Raw genomic sequence first — 20,369 nt, 5'->3', positions numbered from 1 at the left:
TTATCATTGGCAAATGATTGCCAATTAATGTGATTTGTATTTCTTCATGTGTCATTACTCTAGAACAGCTTTGACTTACAAAAATAGAAATTCATAATATGAAAAATTAATTGCTAATTGTAAATCCAGATTAACATGCACTAAGTAATAAGATACACTAATTGCATTAATAATGCAATGTAACAGCGATCATTTGATTCAGGACAAATGACTCCTATTCAGTAAAAGTGCTTTTATTTACCCAGTTTACTCTAGATATATGAGTCTAATATGGTCAACAGAATTGTTTTCATGGCTCTTCTGTATAAAATACTGTGACTGCTCACCTTATTACCCCATCAAATAAAAGTTATTTCATGACTGGTCTTAGTGAAAGAGCTACACTGAAGTAGTAGCACCCATTAACCATAGCCCTCCAGGGTTCATGTACACCCTCCTGTGTCACAAATAGACACCTGGGGACAGTTATTTTCCTCTTGCAAACACTCTTCTTGAATACCATCCTTTTCAAGCTCTTTATGTTCCAGTCTGATCTTTGAAGGCTTGATTTCTTAAGTTTATTGTACTTACATATATACTTGGACACCATGTTAGACTCAGATTCTCGCGCTCACTTCATAAACAGCCAATATAAGCGGAGATTATTTCAGTTATTCTTCAGAAAACCTTCCTGCTTTGTATTATCAATCCTTCCTGCTTTGTATTATCAATCATTCTATTAGATACTAAAAATACTTACAGAAAGATTCCTAGCCCAAGTAATTTACAGCTTTGCACTGTTGATAGTGGTAATGTGTATTGCTAAATTTACAAGTGTCTGAAGTGTTTTCAGATTAGATTTAAGAGTTGCCATAGCAAGACTTTAAAATAAAAAACCTCAAGGCTTTGAAAGTATTTAGGAATTCTAATTTACTTTAAAAAAAAAAAAAAAGTTGAATTATAAATTATGGCCATAGATTCTGATCTTATAGTGTAACAGGAGAGCTGTTACTGAATTTTTACTGTTGCAGTAACTGTAAAATTATATTCACTGGACTCATATATGCAAAGACAGCCTAATACTACTATAAATGAGAACAGATATACTTCTTTAACCTAACAAAACCAATGGTTTTGTGTCATTTCACTAAATGTCTCAACTGCATCCTCTGAAGTAGGGACCCAAGACAAATATATGGGCCCAAGACAAATATATGGGCCCAAGACAAATCTATGTCCAGAGTTTGAAAGTGTTCTCTTCCACGCACTTGAGTGTTTTCACTCTCCGGAAATGTGATAAATTTGACACATGTTCAGAGAACACTTGGTAGCTGCCAAATACTGAACCAGGTTAACAGAGGGAAAATTATTTATGACCAAAATAACAGTAGTAGGGGATGACATTGAAACAATATTTTGTGGCAAGACACCCTCATTTCAATTCAGCTGGTAGGCAGTGGTTTTAAGTGCTTGTTTATAGGAGTTTTTTTCCCCCATAACCATATCAAAAGTTGAAACTGAACCATAAGTTCTAATATCCCTTTCCAGTGTACATAAAAATTATATTTCTTGTAACTGCACTGAAATAAACCAAGACTCATTAGTACGGCCTTGCTGTTACCAACTCAAACAACCTTCCATCCTGATTCTACACCAAGCAAGCCCTGAATTACACAAATCATCATTTATTTTGTGTTCCTCTGTAATGGCAGCTAAAGAATAGTGTACTAATACCCACTTTATCCTCTGAATTTTTTGGTGAACGATGACTGCCGTTTTTCCAAGGCACTAGATGGCAGCAAACATCTTAAAACCGGGTCCTTTCTCAAGTCTGGCTGGAATCAAACAGCTGTAAGTATCCTTCCAGAAGTGAAACGCCTTTTGGAACTTCTTCCCTGGTTCAGCTGTTAAAAAAGACTGTCTTGCCAAAAAGTCGGCATTTTCCACAAGCTTCTGAAATACAATTTAACATCAAGAGTTTTGCAGGTGTTACTTTCTGAATAAAAATCAGAAAATGCCCTTTTTCAACATCTCACCCCTTCTCCCCCCCACACACCTGTACTTATTTTTGTATTCATTATATATAATTGTGTAGGGCTGAGTTCAGGTGTTTTCTTTGCAAAGGCTTAGCTGTAAACAGAGGAGGTAACTCAGGCTATATGTTGTGTTGGAGTTTAGCTGTACTGTGCTCAATATCAGCTCACCCTGCTCAGTGTCAGCACACTTATTTAACACCCTATTTTCCCATCTGCAGCAGCTTTAGGCCCACTGAGTAAACATATCCATTTTTCATGAGTGTCTTATCTGCCAATGCAATTTCCCTGAGCAGGATGATGTCTACTGCTTTATTAAAATACTGCTATTCAAGCTGACAAATACCTCTTATGCTGCTATAGAGGGAGTTAACCATAGACTTCCTACAGATTCTGGGAAGCCAGATGTTTCCTAAAGATTTGTTTTTCCTTTATTAGGAAAAAACGGATAATAAAGGTTTTGTATGCCCCTTTGTAAGGTGTTGGTTCACTGAACCGATTCATCAGGCAAACTTTTCAAGGGCTATTTTTACATCATGTGGCTGTAAACTAAGGACATGTAAGGTATAGGACTGAACATTTGTAGACCTCGAGATGTTTGAGAACTTTCTATTTGTTTGCTTCACTATGATAGATTCTATGTGGTAGTGCACTGGCAGATGTCGAAGCAGCACTGAAAAATCATACAAACTCCTTATTTCCACAGAAATCTTTCAAATCTATACAGAGTGACTTTAGATGTAGAACACACACCCTCTGCAGCCTACAGCAGCACTACATTGCCCAAGGTGTACCCAGGAGAGGACTCAGGCCACCTTTTGACAATGATGACAGGTAAATCTAAGGAAGTACCAGCTTTTTACAGGCTTCTGTGTCTGGCTGATTCTTATGTCATCTCAATCGTTTGTTCCATGTCTTCTCTTCATGCAAAAATAGAGACCATTTTCCTAACTTACAAAGTCTGAAGATATTGTGTGCCTGCACAGATGGAAAGAGTGTACAGCAAGAGTACCACTTAAGGCAGGAGGTGAGGTGTGAGCCCAATGGTTTATTTTCTTGCTTCACAAGGAATATCACAATCCATGTCTCTGACAGCTGAGACCTTACCTTTAATTAATGGTCAGAAACCTTTCTCCTAAATTTATTTTTCAGTCTTCCAATCACACTTTTTTATTTGTTTTCAGTTTGCTTCCTAGCACTGTTACCTTGGGTAAATCTCCTTCTGCTCCTGTTTTTTTGACCTGCTGTTACTCTTAAAACATGAACCATTTTCCATCATTTCTCTTCCCTCTTCACTGGAATTTTATTAATCTCTAAAATTCTCCATTTGCCATAAAAAGAGGAGTTCTGAAAAGGGGGAGGCTGTTTTAAAGGAAGTCTAGCTAAATTCTTTTTTGATCAAGTAACATTTCTGAAAATCCTCACCTACCAACAAACTAGATGATGCTTTAAGTTATGTTCTGGCTTTCTCCTAGGCTTTAGGCATTGCTCCTGCAAGGAGTAGCATGTCAAGCACTTAACAAATGCTTGAGCAGTTACTTTGGATCTAAATTCAGAGGCAATATCAATCAATGTAGTATAAAATTTTTCAGCTCTTTCCTACGAGGCCATTTCTGGAATTGCTGGAAGCAATACTAGTCAGCTGCAGTGAATTTAATAAATATTTTGTCAGACGATGCAATTAAGCCTGGTGTTTATTATCCTGTAAACATTTATAGAGCAGCACCCAGCAGTAGACTGTAGGCTTTCTCTTACCATTGAAACTCTGCTTTACACTGTACTAATGCAGCTTCAGGGAGCATTTTATTAGGAGGCCTTGAAGTAATTGTTAGGTTTAAATATGTAACTATTTGTATAAATTAAGAAATAATTCTTGGCATGGCTTGCTTATTAACCATTAGAAATTAACTTTTTCAGATTTTTGAAAGGAAGAATCTCCTTGGTGTTCAGTACTACCAGACACAGAAAGATGTTTACTTCTCCTTCCCTAATCCTCTGACATCAAAAAAACTGAATTAAAAATTTTAAAAAATAATAAGACAATCCTGATTTTATCTGAAAATGCAGTGAAAGGTTGGAAACTGTTTGCCAAGTCAGAGCTTTTTCCCTTACAAGGAAATGCAGTTTTGGGAACAAATAGCATTCCAGTCTTTTCCCCAGTGGGCATTATGCCATTGTACTTGCAGACATTGTGTCATGGAAATGTGCAAGAAGGCCTCAAATAGCTAAGAAATGCATTGCCTAGTTATATATTTATTTTCTACTATTTTAAAGCTACTGTCTACTCTTATTGGATAAAGAATGACACAAGCTGAGGCTGATTGACTACAATTTTTTCTGCTCTACAGACTTAATGAAAAACCAACATGAATTTTAAATAATTAATAAAATGTATTCCTTTTGAAATATATTGATATTGGTAACAGCATTTTTAAGCAAGCATTTCTGTAGGTGATTCCCTTGCTGGCCAGAGCCAAGCTTTTCAGTGTGAACAAGGACCATATTCAGAATTCAAAACAGAGCTTTTTTCCTTTTCTTTTAAATGAAAATATTATTCTTTAGAAAGAATTTTAGAAAGATATTTCTCCTTTAGCGCTGCCTGATTTCACAACAGCTTTTAAAATATACATGAGAAAATTTATATCACATGGTTATCTTTCTGATTTTCAAGGAAACTGTCTTATTAGTGGAGTACTTTTATAATTAGAAGGGGATTTCAGTTATTAATATTCTTAAATGAATTTTTCTTGAGAAGTTACATTTATTATCAAAAGTGTGATTTCTTCTTGGAGACCTTTTTATTCTTTGATAATATCAAGTAAAAGCATGGTTTAAATCTACATGAGCATTTTGACAATCTATTGTTTTCTTGGGCAACACAGTTTTTAGTAAAACACAAGCTTCTTTATAGTTCTCCAACTTCCATCATTCACCATAAAACATCAGTTCAGCTTCAGATGTTAAAAATTCTTTTTTGTGACCTAATTCAGATTAACTCTCAGCAATGCACTTGTGCCTTCTCCAGCCTATTGGTCTTTAATTATTGGGAAACACACATAAAACAGATTTCCATCTAAGTGGGATATTCCTAATCTCAGTGTCCTTCTGCTGTCTTGCTGACAACGAAGTATATTTGAGAAAAGGCTGAAGGATGCATGAAAACCTGAATTGGCTCACTGATAACTTCCATAACACTCAGTTCCTCGTGTCTCTTCAGTATTATCCCTGTTTTCCAAGACCTGAGAGCCTACATCGGAAAGAAAATACTCTTTCAAGTGCCCTTGAAATTTCATTCACTGGTACCGATAGGGTACCAATAATTCTTAGCACAGTAATATTTGGAGAATAACAAGAATAGTTGGGTGAATTGTAGGCTACAGTTTGCTCCCATGGCAGCTGTAAGAGCACATCCAGTGACGGAGCTCCCAACAATATATTTGAGAACTCTCTGGGGCTGTTTGTAGTTTTGCTGCTCCAAGAAAGGATGATCTGTGAAGTGCTTTTGACCATTAAATTCCTGTGGATCACATCACATCACATATTCCTTTAAAGCTTAACTTCCTTATCTCTGGAGTCTGTACAGGGAATAGATACTGCAATGCACAATGATAGAAATGTGCACATACAACGCTTCAGCAAGTGTTTAACCCTTTTCAAACAGGACTTCATACTGGTTATTGGAAAAGATTAAAGCACCAGCAGGAAGTCCCTGCACCTTTGCCACTCCAAAATAAGCAAAAACAAGGGTATTTTACTGATAAGATGAAGTTTAATTAACTCCAAATTATGCTATCAACATCACTGCACATTTTTCCTATTTACCCACACATAAATGCAGATATAAGTTAACCTTTCTTTAAAGTTTTGCCAAGAGCAGAACAAGAATAGATGAAAGCCCACAAAATCCCATGGTTGTAGTTTACATTTTCAGTGCCCTGCTTTATGTGGCATTCAGATCCTTTGTATGCTCAAGGGAAAAAGTGACACTGGCGTCCACTTCCATTGTTGGTACTATTTTGGGCTTGACTCTAGTGTGAACTGCAATTATAGCAGAGCTTCCTTAGGAGGGATATGAATGATGAATATGTTTTCCTTGTCCTTAAGCTGAGCATTCTCTTCAGTGTTGTGGTCTTTTTGTATGTGTTAAGGACATGATATTTTTAGTTATTAGAGAAGTTCGACATCTTTCCTCTTTTGCCCACAGAGTTAATTCCATGGGAAAAAAAAAGGCTCTCTAAGTGTCAGCACAGGTGACAGGAGTAAAGTCTTTGCTTTCTTAATAATTACTATTTGTTGACTAAGCGGATTTTCCCACATTTTCTGTTTTTATATGATAAGCTGATTTCTATTCCTGCTTACTACCTTGGCAAGTAAAAATTAAAATTGAATTCATGCTGCTCTAATTCCAAACAACAGTTTCAAAATTAAATCGCCAGTGATAATAAATAAAGCATAAGTTATCCAAGTGACTTAGCACAAGTTATCCAAGTAACAACTACTAAGGATATCCTGAAACATACATGGAAAATATTTTTCATCCTTTTAAGCAGCATTCATGTCTATCCTGAAGCCTGGCTTCTCATAGCCAAATTCATCTGATAAATATGGATAACAAAATGATCAAACATCTTAATCTATTTTTCAAAGAAAAAATATTTTATAATTTCTTAGTCTCAGCCTCTGTTCACAGTAAAAAATCCTAGGTAATAGAGCTCATGGAACAGTCCTGCTTACTAAGAGATAGGTCTCTTATTCTGGTATTTTACACTCATTAGAAACCAGAATTTTCTAGATGCAAAGCTTTTATCCAAAATGGTTTGTGTTTAGTTTTAAAAGGAAGCAAAACCAAACCACCTGAAGTTCTTTTATATGCTAAGAAGAAAATAGAAAAAAATGAAACTGATTGAAAATTCCCTTGCCCTCAGAGGAAATTAATGCAAATTGATGGATTGCCACTAGAAATACAAATTAAGCTAATTTGGATTGAATAACAACCCTATTGCAAATATAGAACATCTCTTCAGATGGCTGATCAGTGACTATTAACAATTTCTGTACATACACTTATGAACAGTAAAGGACAGAAGCATTTATCAAACCACTACACCAATCTAAGAATTGCCACAGTAAGTTTGTAAATTGCCTTCCATATTTCACAGTTTGTATCTTGTCATTCTGGCCACCACTGAGTCCAATGAAAGATTAAATTGCCATCACCAAACCAGAATACCTTCTTTAGAAGCTGATTCTGTGTTTCCACAAGTAAATTTTTATTTCCAAATTTGCTTTCCTAGTCATCGCTCACAGTCAATGATTAAGTTGTGTGACAACAATCATGAATCAGCAACTAAACAGATAGTCTTGGGATCTTGCAAAATTAAATCTCTGTCTTTTGCATGTCCAAAGGGGTTACATCAGCCCACAGAGCTGAGATACGAAATCTGTGCTCTGTATTAAGGCTGTGCCACACCCTGGGAACTGGCTGACAGAAATATAGCAAATTGTTGGCAGCTGTATAAATTTATGTGTCTCTGGGGGGTAGGGTCATGGATTCGGCTCAACAGAGCACATATGCTGAATTTAAAAAAAAAAAAAAAGTCTTTCTTGATCCATTCATTTTTAGCATTTCATTCTTGGTATAGTTTTTCCCAGAGCAGGATTCTATCAAAATAGTTTTTCCCTTTTTGCGAAGTCATTGCTTCTGTGAATTCCTTGGATGAGAATGTTCCCCATCAAAATGCACACACTGCAAAATCCAGGATCCTCTAGTCTCACGATTTCCCATAGCTTCAAGAAAGCAGAGCAGTCAGGAGGACCACAACAGCTAATTTCTCTGGGCAAATGCTCAGTTTGCCCTGCAAATACCTGGAATTGATCCACAGCAGTGATCACACAACATCACTGTTTCCCCATTTCTCTCCTCAAGGGTGCCTTAGCAGACTTTGAGGAGGCCTCTAAAGGCATTTGTAATATAATTAGTAAATATCAATAATATTCCACATTTGCTAACAACTTGTATGCAAGTTCAACATATGTAAATGCCTACATTATTTTCCCCATTTTCATTTGTCAGGCAGTGTTCTGACCCAACAAGGCACTAAGCACACTCATGGAACACTGTTTTCAAATGCAAGCAAGCTTTAACATGAAATTCATAAGGAAGGGTTATTTTTACTTATGAATTTTCATTACTTTTATGTCAAAATTGGTTCATATTGTAGATTCTCAATTCAGTATCTAGTGGTTTCTGTTCTTTTGCTTTTTCTTCTCTGGTCAATGCATCAGTAGTGCTTTCTATTAGTCAAAAGGTAAATTACATCAAATAAGAAAAATGGTTGCTCAGCAACTCAGACTCCAACTGAGCCTGACAATGGTAAATGGAGGAAATTTCTTCAACCACTTATGTGCTAGGTGAAGGGAAAAGAACGTTTATATTATTTTAAATGCTTCTGTCAAGAGTGGCTATAAATAACAATGAAACAAAAATACACCTTTTGGGTTTTTTGTGTATTTTTTTTTCCTAGGCAAAACACACCTTTTTTTTAATTCTTCTTCCCCAAACAGGTAAAACCTTAAGCAGTTCTGTTATTCGGATGGCAGTGAAGGGGACAGAGAAGTGAATGAAACTAGTTCTGTTTCATAGTAAATTTCTATATTGTCTTTCACAGGTGTGTCTATTTCTATAGTCTGAACTGCTCTCATAGTGTTTTCTCAGTATCTCTTAAATAACCAGTTATTATGGAACAGTAGTAATGAAATAGAAAAGCCAGAGTGTGCATGCATGTGCGGCTCTGATTTTTGTATGGATATTAGTACTGGACCATGCCTCCTTCCTCTTCCTCATCTTGCCAGCCACACACAGCTAGGAAATGATGCAATGGTGCTCATAATTAGGGCAGTAGTTACCAACCAGAAGTGGTCCAAATTAATTTACCAGCTGAGTAGATATGCCTCAAAAAAAAAAAAAAAATCCTTGCAAGTTGTGATTAATTATTGGTTTTGTAACATTAGCATCCTGCTCACTTTCCAAGCAGATCTACTGGTCTAGAACTGACAGAGTTCTGCTCTGCTCTGCACTTTGATCAAAGTCCTGATTAACACAGACCTGACACTGACCATGTGCCTGATTTCTGCCAATTCCCAGACACTGCTGAGGAATGTAACCTCACCAAATTCTTGTGAAGAGATATGATAAAGCTCCCTTCTTATCTATTTTGCAAACACTGCAGAACACAAATTTAAGATTAATGGCTCTTTCACTCTAATAATGGAAACCACATGACTTGTATTTTATTAAAGTTAATAGTCATCTCTATATTTATGTTCAAGATCTAGAAACTTTTTTTTTCTATCATGATCAAAATGTTAAAAATCAGTTTTCTCTTCATAGGTACGGTTTTCACAAGAATTATTCTTGATGTAAAAATCTGTAATGGGAATAAGTCTACAAATACTCAGTATCTGAGTTAAAATTTAATACAATCACAGTGCCAGCATTCTGCATCTCTTTGAGGTGGAAAAATTTATTTAATAATCCTTAATATCTTATTGTTGTATTACTCAACATGGGAAATTCAAAATGCAGCTCATTACTAGTAGGGACAGGCAGTCATTTTAATTTTCCATTCATTTGTAAACTAATTGGTGTCCAAGAGCTCTCACTTGAAAATTCAAACAATGTGGTACAGTTTTCTTCCTAAATTTGTCAAATGCTGTTACTGTACCTTCATTGTTGTCTTCAGAATAATAGATGTTTCCATTCTCTGCTGTGCACTCAGGAAGCTGAAAAACATTTTGATACATCTTTGATTAGAGTCATCCATGGCTACAGCGCAAAACACCTTTAGCTGCCAATTTTTGTTTCATCAGCTGAGATAAACCAGCACATTATTGGAATTACATAAATCTCAGTCTCATACAAGATGTATCAAGTCATTTAAGGAATTTTGAGAAACAAAAACATGTACTTTAAAATTACCTTTAAATTACCTGTAGACAACACTGGTATGCTTTGATTACTTCTTTAGTAGCCACCTTACAATTTTCTGTATTTTCACATTTCTCTAAAGAGAGTGCAAAAAAAAGTTTTATTTTTAAGCAGTTGTAAAATATTTTCCAATGTTCACATCTTTTGAATGGTGTTACTGAGCTAAAGAACTTCCAGTGTCACTAAGCTCTGAGACTTGCTTTTTACAAATCTCTTGACAGCTCTGCTTGCACAAAGTGTCTGTTACTTTTCAGGTCATGTAAGACTGGAGTCCTGCACAGCATATGAACAGTTGAGCCTGGATAAATGCTTTCAGGTAATACCTCTACACTGATGTTTCAATGCCTAAAAAAAACATGATTGCTAGGAACTTTTGAAGACTAACCTGTGGGATGTATGCACAGAATGTTTATAATAAAATGTACCAATATCTCTTAGGCCAGTATTTGGTATAATGAACTTTTCCAAACATTTCCTTCTTTGCCCCTTCTTTCTTTAACAGAGCTACATAAAAAAAGAAAAAGATAAATTCATTTTTAGGAGTCCGTTTCAAGCAAGCAATCCCCTCTAGGATTTTAACTTCAGTATTATCTTAGTAAGTCCATAATATCTAAGGATAAACAGACTTTTACAAGGTAGAGTTAAGGTTTTTGAATTCTACAGCATGTCATAATTTAACCAAATATTTCATGGCTTTATTCTTCAGCCCAATTATGGGATGAGTGAATGAAATGCAGCTCTTTTTGAAAGAGATAGCTGATTTCTCTAACATTTCTTGAATGGACTAATGAAAAAGCAGAAGACAAAATTCCCATTTTTAGATAAGCTTGTTTTCACTAAATGGACACACGACTTATGAAGCCCCAGGAGTGCTGTCAGCAGCCTGAATGGATGTATTGCCTGATGCCCTGCAGATAGGCCAGACCTTTTTCACAGGCCAAGCCACATTCTGCAGAATTGCTCAAAGCAAAAGAAAGAAGATGAAATTTGTATCCTCTGTGGCCTTCACGAGAACTTGTCCAAATCTTTCTTTTGACAGGCTTTTTGTTAGCAAATTTATTTTTCACTTCTTAAAAATAAAGGTATAAGAAAATGACAGCCAGAAACACTCCTCTGTGTCAATTTTTAGTGTTTTGTATCATTATTATCCCTCCCTCTTATTCAAATTTTCCTATCAAATTCAAATGTCAAGAGTTAAACAGAGATTTGAGAACCATAAACACCAGGCACCACTGCACATGTTTGTATGTACCAATGCAGCAAGACACACAATTTTGAAAATTTATATCATTAACTGAATGTGAAGAGTCTAAATGCATTTTCTGAGAGAATTGAGAATGGGTTTTTTTCCCATCTTCAATGATTTATGGAACCTCTTATTCATAACAGATGTGTCCAGCCACACGGAGGAGAAGTCTGGCTTGTGAAACATATTTGTATTTTGAACTTTACTTAATGCTCCATACTTTTACACACAGAATGTGACCTGTGCATGAAGAGTTGTTCATATTTTTTTGTAAATGCAGTTTTGACTGGAGTTGTCAACACCACAAACTATTATATGTTCTGGTAGAGCACAAAACACCAAAGGAATTCCTAGATTTGATGCAGACATTCGAAAAAGAAAAATATCTATCTGGAGAGGGTACTCAGGGGTTACAAGTTACAAGTTACAAGTTTTACATTGTTTTCTGTTCTGCCCTGTTGGCTCTCTGCCCTGCTGACTGGGTTGCTGCCTTCACCCTTTGACATTTATCAAATGATCACTAAACTAGCTAAATATCCAAGAGGCTACCAATTGGGCATCTTTAGATATAAATTATAAAGATCCACTTGGGTAACATCATTCAAAGCTGAACTTATTCACCAACTGGAACTTAAATGTGTCAGATCAGGAAACTAATAAAACTTTTCTGTCTTATGTTTGTTCTGATGAAGAGACTTGCATTTGTATGCTTAATTCAACCCCTAAGTTTGTAACTGTAGGTTTGTACCTGCAGAAGTCTTACGAATATTCCATGACAGTGTAGAAAATAGAATGTTCTGTTAATATACACATCAGAAAAGATCAAGACAGAACCAGCCTAAGGCAGCCCTCTAGCAAGATTATTCAGCATGGCTGTAATGAATTTTCAGTCCCAAAATTTTGTCTGCAATAACAGTGTCAGGGTCAGAGAAGTGCAGATATATTATATGATGTCACCTTTTCAGAATTATTCAATATATTGAGTACTTACACCAATCTGACCCTGGCTTGATTAGCAGCACACATAGCAGTTATTTTCAAATGCTGTAAATTTCTATGATTTTCCTTAAATCAGCTATTTGAAGGTAGAAATATAGAGGGCAAAAAATGGCTACCAAATTTTAACAAATGTTGAAAAATAAGTAAAGCTAAAAACAAGTCACAAAAGCCTTAATCTTGTGGTGAGGATGGCAACAAACAGCAGTGACTAGACCAGAGTCCTACTGCACAAGACCTGAATCCCAGGGAGTTTCATACAGGAGGAATCCTTCCAGCTCTCATAGGGTGTCTGCAGCTGTACATGGATCCAGATACCATTAGAAAAAGATCTCCCATGCTCAGCAGCTTTCCTGGAGGAGAAAAAAAAAGAACAGGAGCATTATAAAGCATGGACAAGTCACTGGTGTGGAAGGTGAACCCCTAAGAAATGACAGAAGCAACAAGAAGGATGGTACAAGAGCAAAAGGAATTATACTCAAAACTTTTCATGGCTTTGACTGAACCACACAGTTTTAATAGCGGGATGCTCTGTGGACCATAATGGGAGAGTTAAGGTAATAGATAAGGGATTTTTTCAGCCCACAATGAAACAGTTTCATACTTCCAATAGTGAATATGAATACTGGTCACCATTTTTTATTTTACATGGCATTATACTACTCTTTAGACACAAGGTCCAAGATAATCAAATGGAGGGAACACAAATAAAGTAGAAACACATGTCCATCTCTCCATGTTTTCATCTGCTCTTGGCAGGAGTTATGAAGCTTTCTTGGGAGTCTAATAAAAATAGATCAGAGAATTTAGCACCTATTCAAGCAAATATTAAACTAATAAAAAAATCAAAACCAAGGAGACAATCTGATGGGCTCACTCACAAGAAAAATGGCAATGAAAGGAGAACAGAGTTGACTAATAATATTTGTCTCTGATCTGTATTTTCAAGGTGAACCTTTGCTAGATGTTTGAAAAATTTCATTTTCACACAACACAGATCTGAAAATGACATTAATATTAAATTTCACAAATTATTTCCGGTGTTTATTTTTTCCTACATAGGAAGTGTCTTTTCTATCTTTCTATTTTGGCACATGCTTATATGACTATCAGGGAAAAGGGTCCACTCCTTAACTTTACCCCTGTCAAAGAGAAGGGGTTTTAAACCTTAATATCTACTGACAAATCCTATTCCAAATTTTCCACTTCTACAGAGTCTGAGACATTATGAAAATGACATAACTGCAACTAATTCAACAAAGTTATTCCTAATTTTTTAGGTCAGAAATAATAATTCAATGCCTTGAATTTTCTGATTTTTTCCTGATTTGGTCTATCTTTATGGAAATTTAAGCAAAGTGAAAGTTATCCAGCCTCAGTATGTGTTCTTGTTGTTGGGGAAGTCTAGAAGTCTAGAAACTCCTTGTTTAGGTGGAAGTGATCTTCAAAATCACTATGGTAAATTAAGCACATGTAGCACATGTAGCAAATGAAATGCACAACCAAGGGAATAAAAAAAAAAAAAGCTTTATGTAGCCAGTTATCTGCAGCTGGGTACTGTACTTTGCAAGATGTAGAGAGAGAAGGATAAGAAATGTTCATTCCCTTCCAGGCTCACTTGAACAGATGTAAAACTTCCTTACTGAATTCAATTTGGATTTAACTTACTAGGCAAATTCCTACTCCTCCCTCCATCTTCATTTTCTCATAGATATAATTGATACTCTAAAGTGTGCTTTGTGCACTGATCATTCCTTTCACATGCTGCAACCAGTGCAATGCTTATATAGGCTGATAAAGGCCAATGAAGGGTGACATTCTGTTGCCCTCTGACAGCATTATACATTTTTATCTCATACACTGAATTCTTTGTTAGGGTCAAAACCTAGAAAATAAAGGATTTTTTTTCCAACTTGAAATTGGTACTCTTAAGTCATTCCTCAAAAATGACATTATTTTGCTGTTCCTCCTGCAGATTACCTGGAGGTTGCATCAGGAGGATAACAGAAAGTCTAAGTGGGTTTTAGAAAGCAAGTAAAATAGGAAGCATACTGCAAGAAGTAGATCTAGATAAGAAACATCTATTAAATGTTTATAAAGTCACTGGATCCTCACTTGACCTGCTCTAAAAATATTTACTAACATTATATGCTATTTCCACTTTTGTTAGCTCAGGCTAACAAAAATAACTTGCTATTCACAGGAGCAGGGTAGGGGAAGTAGCTACTTTGTTCAGTTATATGAAGAACTGGATGGGGGAGAAATGTCATCTCATAAAAAAGACAAGGGGTACTAAACACCCCAAACTTTTGGAAAACCCTGTTAAATTGAGGAAATGGGGGAAAACAGAGCTTTCTCCACAGGTGGTTATACATTTTAACATTACAGGTAGTTCCCATTTTGTCCTAGGACTTCTCTGCCTAGGGCTGTTCCCAGAGCTGTCTGGCAGACCGAACTCCATCTCCAGCATCTACCGCCCAGTCCCACAGCAGATCCTTCAAGTGATCTCACTTTATTTCTTTTTTTAATCAAATGCAAGATTTTAATACAGTTCAATACGGTTAAATTTCAAAATGTCTTCTCTAGACCATGATAACACTTGGTTCACTTAAAAGACTACTTTTGTTTACAGCAGCAAAAATAAAAATACGTATTTAGAAAGCGGAATTCTTATTTGTAGTTAGCTGAGGAATTCAGCAAGTACTAGCATTTTCCATGGAAGGATCTAGAATTGAAAAGGAAGTTGACATACTGACATAATAGTCTCATTTCTGTGTATGCCAGAAGACTTCAGCAAGCTTTTAGTTAACAGCTTTGAAAAACACTGCTAAACATAAATGCTTCAATTGTAATACTCCAGCTATTTTAATTACAGCAACTAACAAAGCTTTTGTGTTTTCTGTGCAGCCACCCAGTTCATAGTTTGAGTAGAAGACATTTCAGTTCTGTAAAAGTTCATTTTATACCATGACTTTCGAAAAGGTTCTGAAGTTATGAAGATTTCTTATGACTTCTGCATATTTCCAATGTTTACTAGGAAATCCTGTGTCTTCATAGTTGTAAAGGGTTAAGAGGATATGAACACTTGATATCATTAAATTACAAATTCCTCTTAATATAGTTTCAAATGCTCTGTAATAATTAGTATACAATGTTTTCTACTGGGTGTGGATATGAAGTTGAGTCAGCCTTCCTCTTTTGTTAGTATTTAATGTCCAGTTATGATGAACTCATTACTCTATATTTAGTATTCTAATTTAAGAAGTCATATTTTTGAAACATTGAAAGATAGAGAAACTTTTAAATTCCAGGAAACAAATAAAAGAGGGTTAGCGGGAGCTGCGGAGTCCTTTGGTAAAAGGAGACAGAAGCCATGGAGCTAGGTGTCTGAAAACCATTTAGGATGCTAATTTAGGCCCCTCTATTTTTTCAAGTTTGTTTTAGGGTCTCCTTTTTAAGAAAAAAGTTTGTATCCACAACTATGAAAAAAAAAAAAAAAAACCATGCAAAATGTTTCTCAAACAGTCTTATACCAAGAATATAATTCATTAAGTAATTTCTATTTTGAAATTATCTTTTTAATCTTAATTCATTGTTGATATATAATAATTATTGCTTTTTTGAGCTAGTAATTGTTGCTTTAAGTGACTTTTATGATACATTTCCATCAGTCATTTCACTTCTAAGACAATGGACTAAACTATGTAAAGAACCATTGGAGGAGGTTATGAAAGCCTACCTAGTAAAAAAACTGAATTGGACTGAGGTCTTGTACATGTAGTAAAACAAATCATGAGCAAATAGATTCCAGCCCTTTTCTTTGTGACAGTTTTTCTCTTAATGATTGGGAGTTATTTTAGGTATGTAGTATTCGGAACTTAGGGATTTATAAATCCAAGTATCTTAAAAACTGCAGTGACAGAAAAAGCATTGAGCTCTTTTCTCTACAGAGAATAAACAAACGCTACATTTTGAACTCTGCAGCTTCCTATTATCCCAAGAGACTTTTTCTTCATTAGCACTGACATTAATTTTCCAGCAGCAGTGGAAGGATAGGTAAAATGCACATTTATCTTCAAAACCTCATTGCTGCTGTTCTCCTGAAGCATTCTCTGACAGCTACTTGTTTGAACATCTAGTAAATGATTGGTCATTACAAATAGGTCTTTAATCAAAGCAAATGATAACAGTGACAACACTTAGCTCTTGTGTGTCACTTCTGCCTCTTCCACCTCATCCTGCAGCTACTAGTGTTCCTGCAGTTTTCTTTGGCATGTGCAACAGACACATCTTTATTTTCTGTTCTTTAGTCCTCAGTAGACTCTGGGAAAAGCTCTCATTTGCAGTGCTTGTGTACAAAACACATGATGAGAAGGCAGGTATCACTAGCAACCACCTACATCTATGGATTGAAATTTATACAACTCTATGAATGATACAATTGTCCTTAATGACAAGAAAAGGTTTTTATTCCAATTTCTCAGAGCACCTTTCAATGAATCACAAAAAAAAAAATTGCTTTCATTAGATAAATGTGAAGTTGCTACAATACTACATATAACAATTACTACAAAGCCCATTTATTCAACATAAGGGAGATAATTCATATCAGAGAAAGTGAAAAAATATCTTTCAGCCATAAAAAACACATGAAAAATGTGAAAACAGATTTCTGAGCTGAGATTATACAGAAATATAGGCTATGTCTGCCAAACTCAATCTTATAATGATAATCCTTTACAAACTTCTTTAGAAGATAGCTATGTTTTTCAACCAAGCATCCTAAGAAATTAGAGGTAGTTGCTACCATTTCAGAAATTCTTTTAAATATGTTCCCTTTAAAACTGCCTTAAAATATATCCACCTAATGCAATCCCATAAATTCACTTGCCTGTACTTGATACTTAGGGGAAAAGATAGAAACCAGCTGAATCTAAAACAATTGTGTACACCCTTCTGTTTTCCCAACACCAGTGATTTACAGGCTTGTTGAATCAGAGGCCACATCCACACCACATTTCCCAAAGAGCCCACCCTATATGAGTGCACCAAACCCTTCAGCCACTTGTCTGGACTAGCTGGGCACAGGAAAGGGGGCAGAGGACACTGGAAGGGAAGGGGAGTGCACTAAAGGGCTGTTTCACAGCGAGACACAGCTGGACCTGGCAGGAGCTGCTGGAGCACTTCTCTGATGTGAGAACTGGGAGCTACACAAAGTCTCATTAGCCTTTAGTCCCTGCCAGCTTGACTTCACAGCTGGTGTGTATCTCCTGCACATGTGTGGTGTGTGGCAGCCAGAGGGGAGCTATCAAAAGCTCTGAATCAAGGGTTATGCTGCTATAAACACAAAACCAGCAGGATTTAGGGCTCCCTGCTGAGCTGCATTCAGGCCAGATGGAAGCATGCAGGAAAAAAAATCATAAAGGAATAGGATGCGGGTGCTAGTTGATCATCAAATCCTCAGATTACATTTTATCACCAGATTCTGACCCATTACTTGTCATTTTCAGGGTTGCGACATCTTTCAAGACAGTCTTATTTTCAGCCTCATAAACCTATAAAAATTCAGACCTTTGCAGTGTCACAAGTAAGCCCAGTCAGTGAATAATAGCACTGTTGTATCTGAGTCAACTGATCTAATTATTTCTCATGGCTTAGAAGGGATTTCAGACATTCACAGCTGCTAACACAAAGCATCACCTTTTTAGTATGAGAAAACATGGTACTAAAATTTCACATGATTATTTCAGCTCAGGCTGAAATGTCGCTGGTTTAAGATTGGTCACATATTTGCAATTCACTTAACTCGTGTGTTCCTGTCCTCATCCTAACCACTGCTGAGTAATTTATGTTGGTGCTCTCCCTAAGGCTCAAAACACATCCAACACCATGCTCAGTACATCTCTTGGATGTCTCTGATAACAACCAGCTTTTCTTTTATTACCAAACTTGAGGTAATCCTTTAACATTAAATAATGACAAATATTGATATGTAAAATCCTGCATGTTGATATTATACAATCATAGCAGTTAAAGGTTAAATATATACATAGTTCATCTATAATCTGTGTAACAGATATAGATTTGTTTTTTTGAAATTTAGGGTTTACGGTTTGCTTACATGATCTACAGCTGTTGCCAAAAATGGGGTCCACAGCTGCAGGAGCACCTAAGCCCCTTCTGACTCTGTGCCTTACCATGCTGTTGTGCAGGAAGGAAAATGGTATCTATTTTCCCCTCCACTGCTGTACAATCTAGAGATAGGATCCAATACTGGAATTTTTAATAAATAGTCACTGCTTAGAGTCACAGCTCCATGTCCTTCTCTACCAAAATTCTTACTGTAAACACAAGTTTCCTGCCCAAGGACCCTTTGCTGAAAGAAGGCAGGAGGTTGGCACTGGGCATCTGTGCCATGGGAGCTGCCTGCCTCCAGCTGGACATGCACTCATGGGACCCAAAATCCAGGTCTGATGGAGCCTGGAAATACTGTGACTTAGCTGCCAGCCGTAGCTTTGGTGCTTTGAAGAGGCCAGTGCTGGCTCCTGCCTCAGCTTGGGTAAGGTGGTGGCAGAAACTGGGACCCGGAACGAGTTTCTGTCACATACCAAGCTAATGTGGTAGGTGTACCATGACTCGAGAAGCTCTGACTTTCAGTGTCAGGGGCTTTTTTTATTATTTGCTCCACCACCACTATGGGTACAGTCCTGTTTGTTCCAGTTACATTCTTAGCTGCATACAGGTTCACTGTCTCCCAGACATCACAGGCTGAGACCACTTATTTTGTTCTCATTATAGCTAAGGAATGCTGCTCTGGGCTTGTTTTACTTTTTATCTTTTCTTTCTCTTACTCCACACCCTAGCTCTCCACTCAGTTTCGCCGCTTTTTTTCTGAGGCCTTTCCAACTTATCAATGCCTTCCCTATAACGTAGTGCACTGAACTCAGTGTGATTCCCTAAGTTGGGTGGAATTAAATCAACATGAAGAAACACAGGCCCCATCTTGTTTTATCAGCTGGAATTCTGATATAAACACCTCAGAAAATATTTGCAACTATATTTTGTAGCAGTAAAAGTGTTCTTCAAACTCAGATCAATTATGGTGTTCTCTTTCAGATTTAGGATTTTTCTGCCATTTGTCATTAACCTAATTATTTTCTTCCTAATTATACAGACAAAATCCTTACATAACTCCCTTTTCCTCTAGAGACTTGATTTTAAAAATTTATAACTTTTAGAAATACATCAGCCTAATTCTTTGCCACATGGTATCATTGTTTTATGTTGATGCTCTTTAGTCTTAGATTCTCTGTGCATGCTTATTGCTGTTTTTATTCCTTCCAATACTCATTTACATTTTAATTAATTAGTTTTATTTTATATCTTAATTTAGATCCCTCATTAAAAATCCGTTACATTTGAGAATTAACATTAAATTAATAGTATGGAATAGGAACATCTGGGAAGAATATAAAACAGATATAAATTATATTCTAATTTGCCTGACACTTTTCAAAAGGGAAAAACTGATGGGGAAACTCTCAGAACAAAGACTTTATTTGTTCTTGAGATATTTAGGATCTGTGAAAAAAAAAAATCCTAAAGTTTAAACAATAGGATTGTCACTTTTTTCCAATGCCCTCAGTAGCAACTGATGATCTGTATTTTAGGATAGTAATAACACTTACTCTAAACCCATTGCAGAAAAGGGAAGTGAATGTTCCAGATGAGCAGCTAGAAGGAGAATGCAATTCAAAAAAGAGACTTTTTTTTTATCTTGGGAGAAGCACTACTCCATATAAGTGCAGGCAGGAGGAAATAAGGAGTTGAGTAGAATAAAAATGGTGGAGATTCATATATATATATGGACGAATACACACACACACACTTTTTTTTTTTTTTCCCTAACTCAAAAATCTCACATTCAGAGATTGGGAACTGATTCTGGTATATCAGCACCCCACCATTTGCACTAGAAAAATTAGTCTCTGTTGAAGCAAACATATTGTGAACGTAGGTCACTGAAGTTCACTGTTAGCATTTATAAATGCTAATTCATTTATTTTATTTAGAAAACAACTAATGGGCTGCTTACTCAAGCAGAATCTATAGATGTGGAAAAGTCACA

The 20,369-nt window shown here is 36.2% G+C and overlaps 1 long non-coding RNA gene across 1 annotated transcript; it reads left to right on the top strand.

Moving 5' to 3' along the window:
* Positions 1-906: 906 nt before the first annotated feature.
* Positions 907-20,120, top strand: LOC146767604 (uncharacterized). Its single transcript, XR_014954798.1, has 3 exons — positions 907-2,846; positions 2,949-3,039; positions 3,930-20,120. It is a non-coding gene; the product is annotated as an uncharacterized LOC146767604 (long non-coding RNA).
* The last annotated feature ends 249 nt before the right edge of the window (positions 20,121-20,369 follow it).

Source organism: Lonchura striata, chromosome 4 (assembly GCF_050655825.1).
Source record: "Lonchura striata isolate lonStrDom1 chromosome 4, ASM5065582v1, whole genome shotgun sequence".
NCBI lineage: Eukaryota > Metazoa > Chordata > Aves > Passeriformes > Estrildidae > Lonchura > Lonchura striata.
Note: the sequence above shows the minus strand (reverse complement) of the source record. Positions and strands in the feature narration are given on the sequence as shown.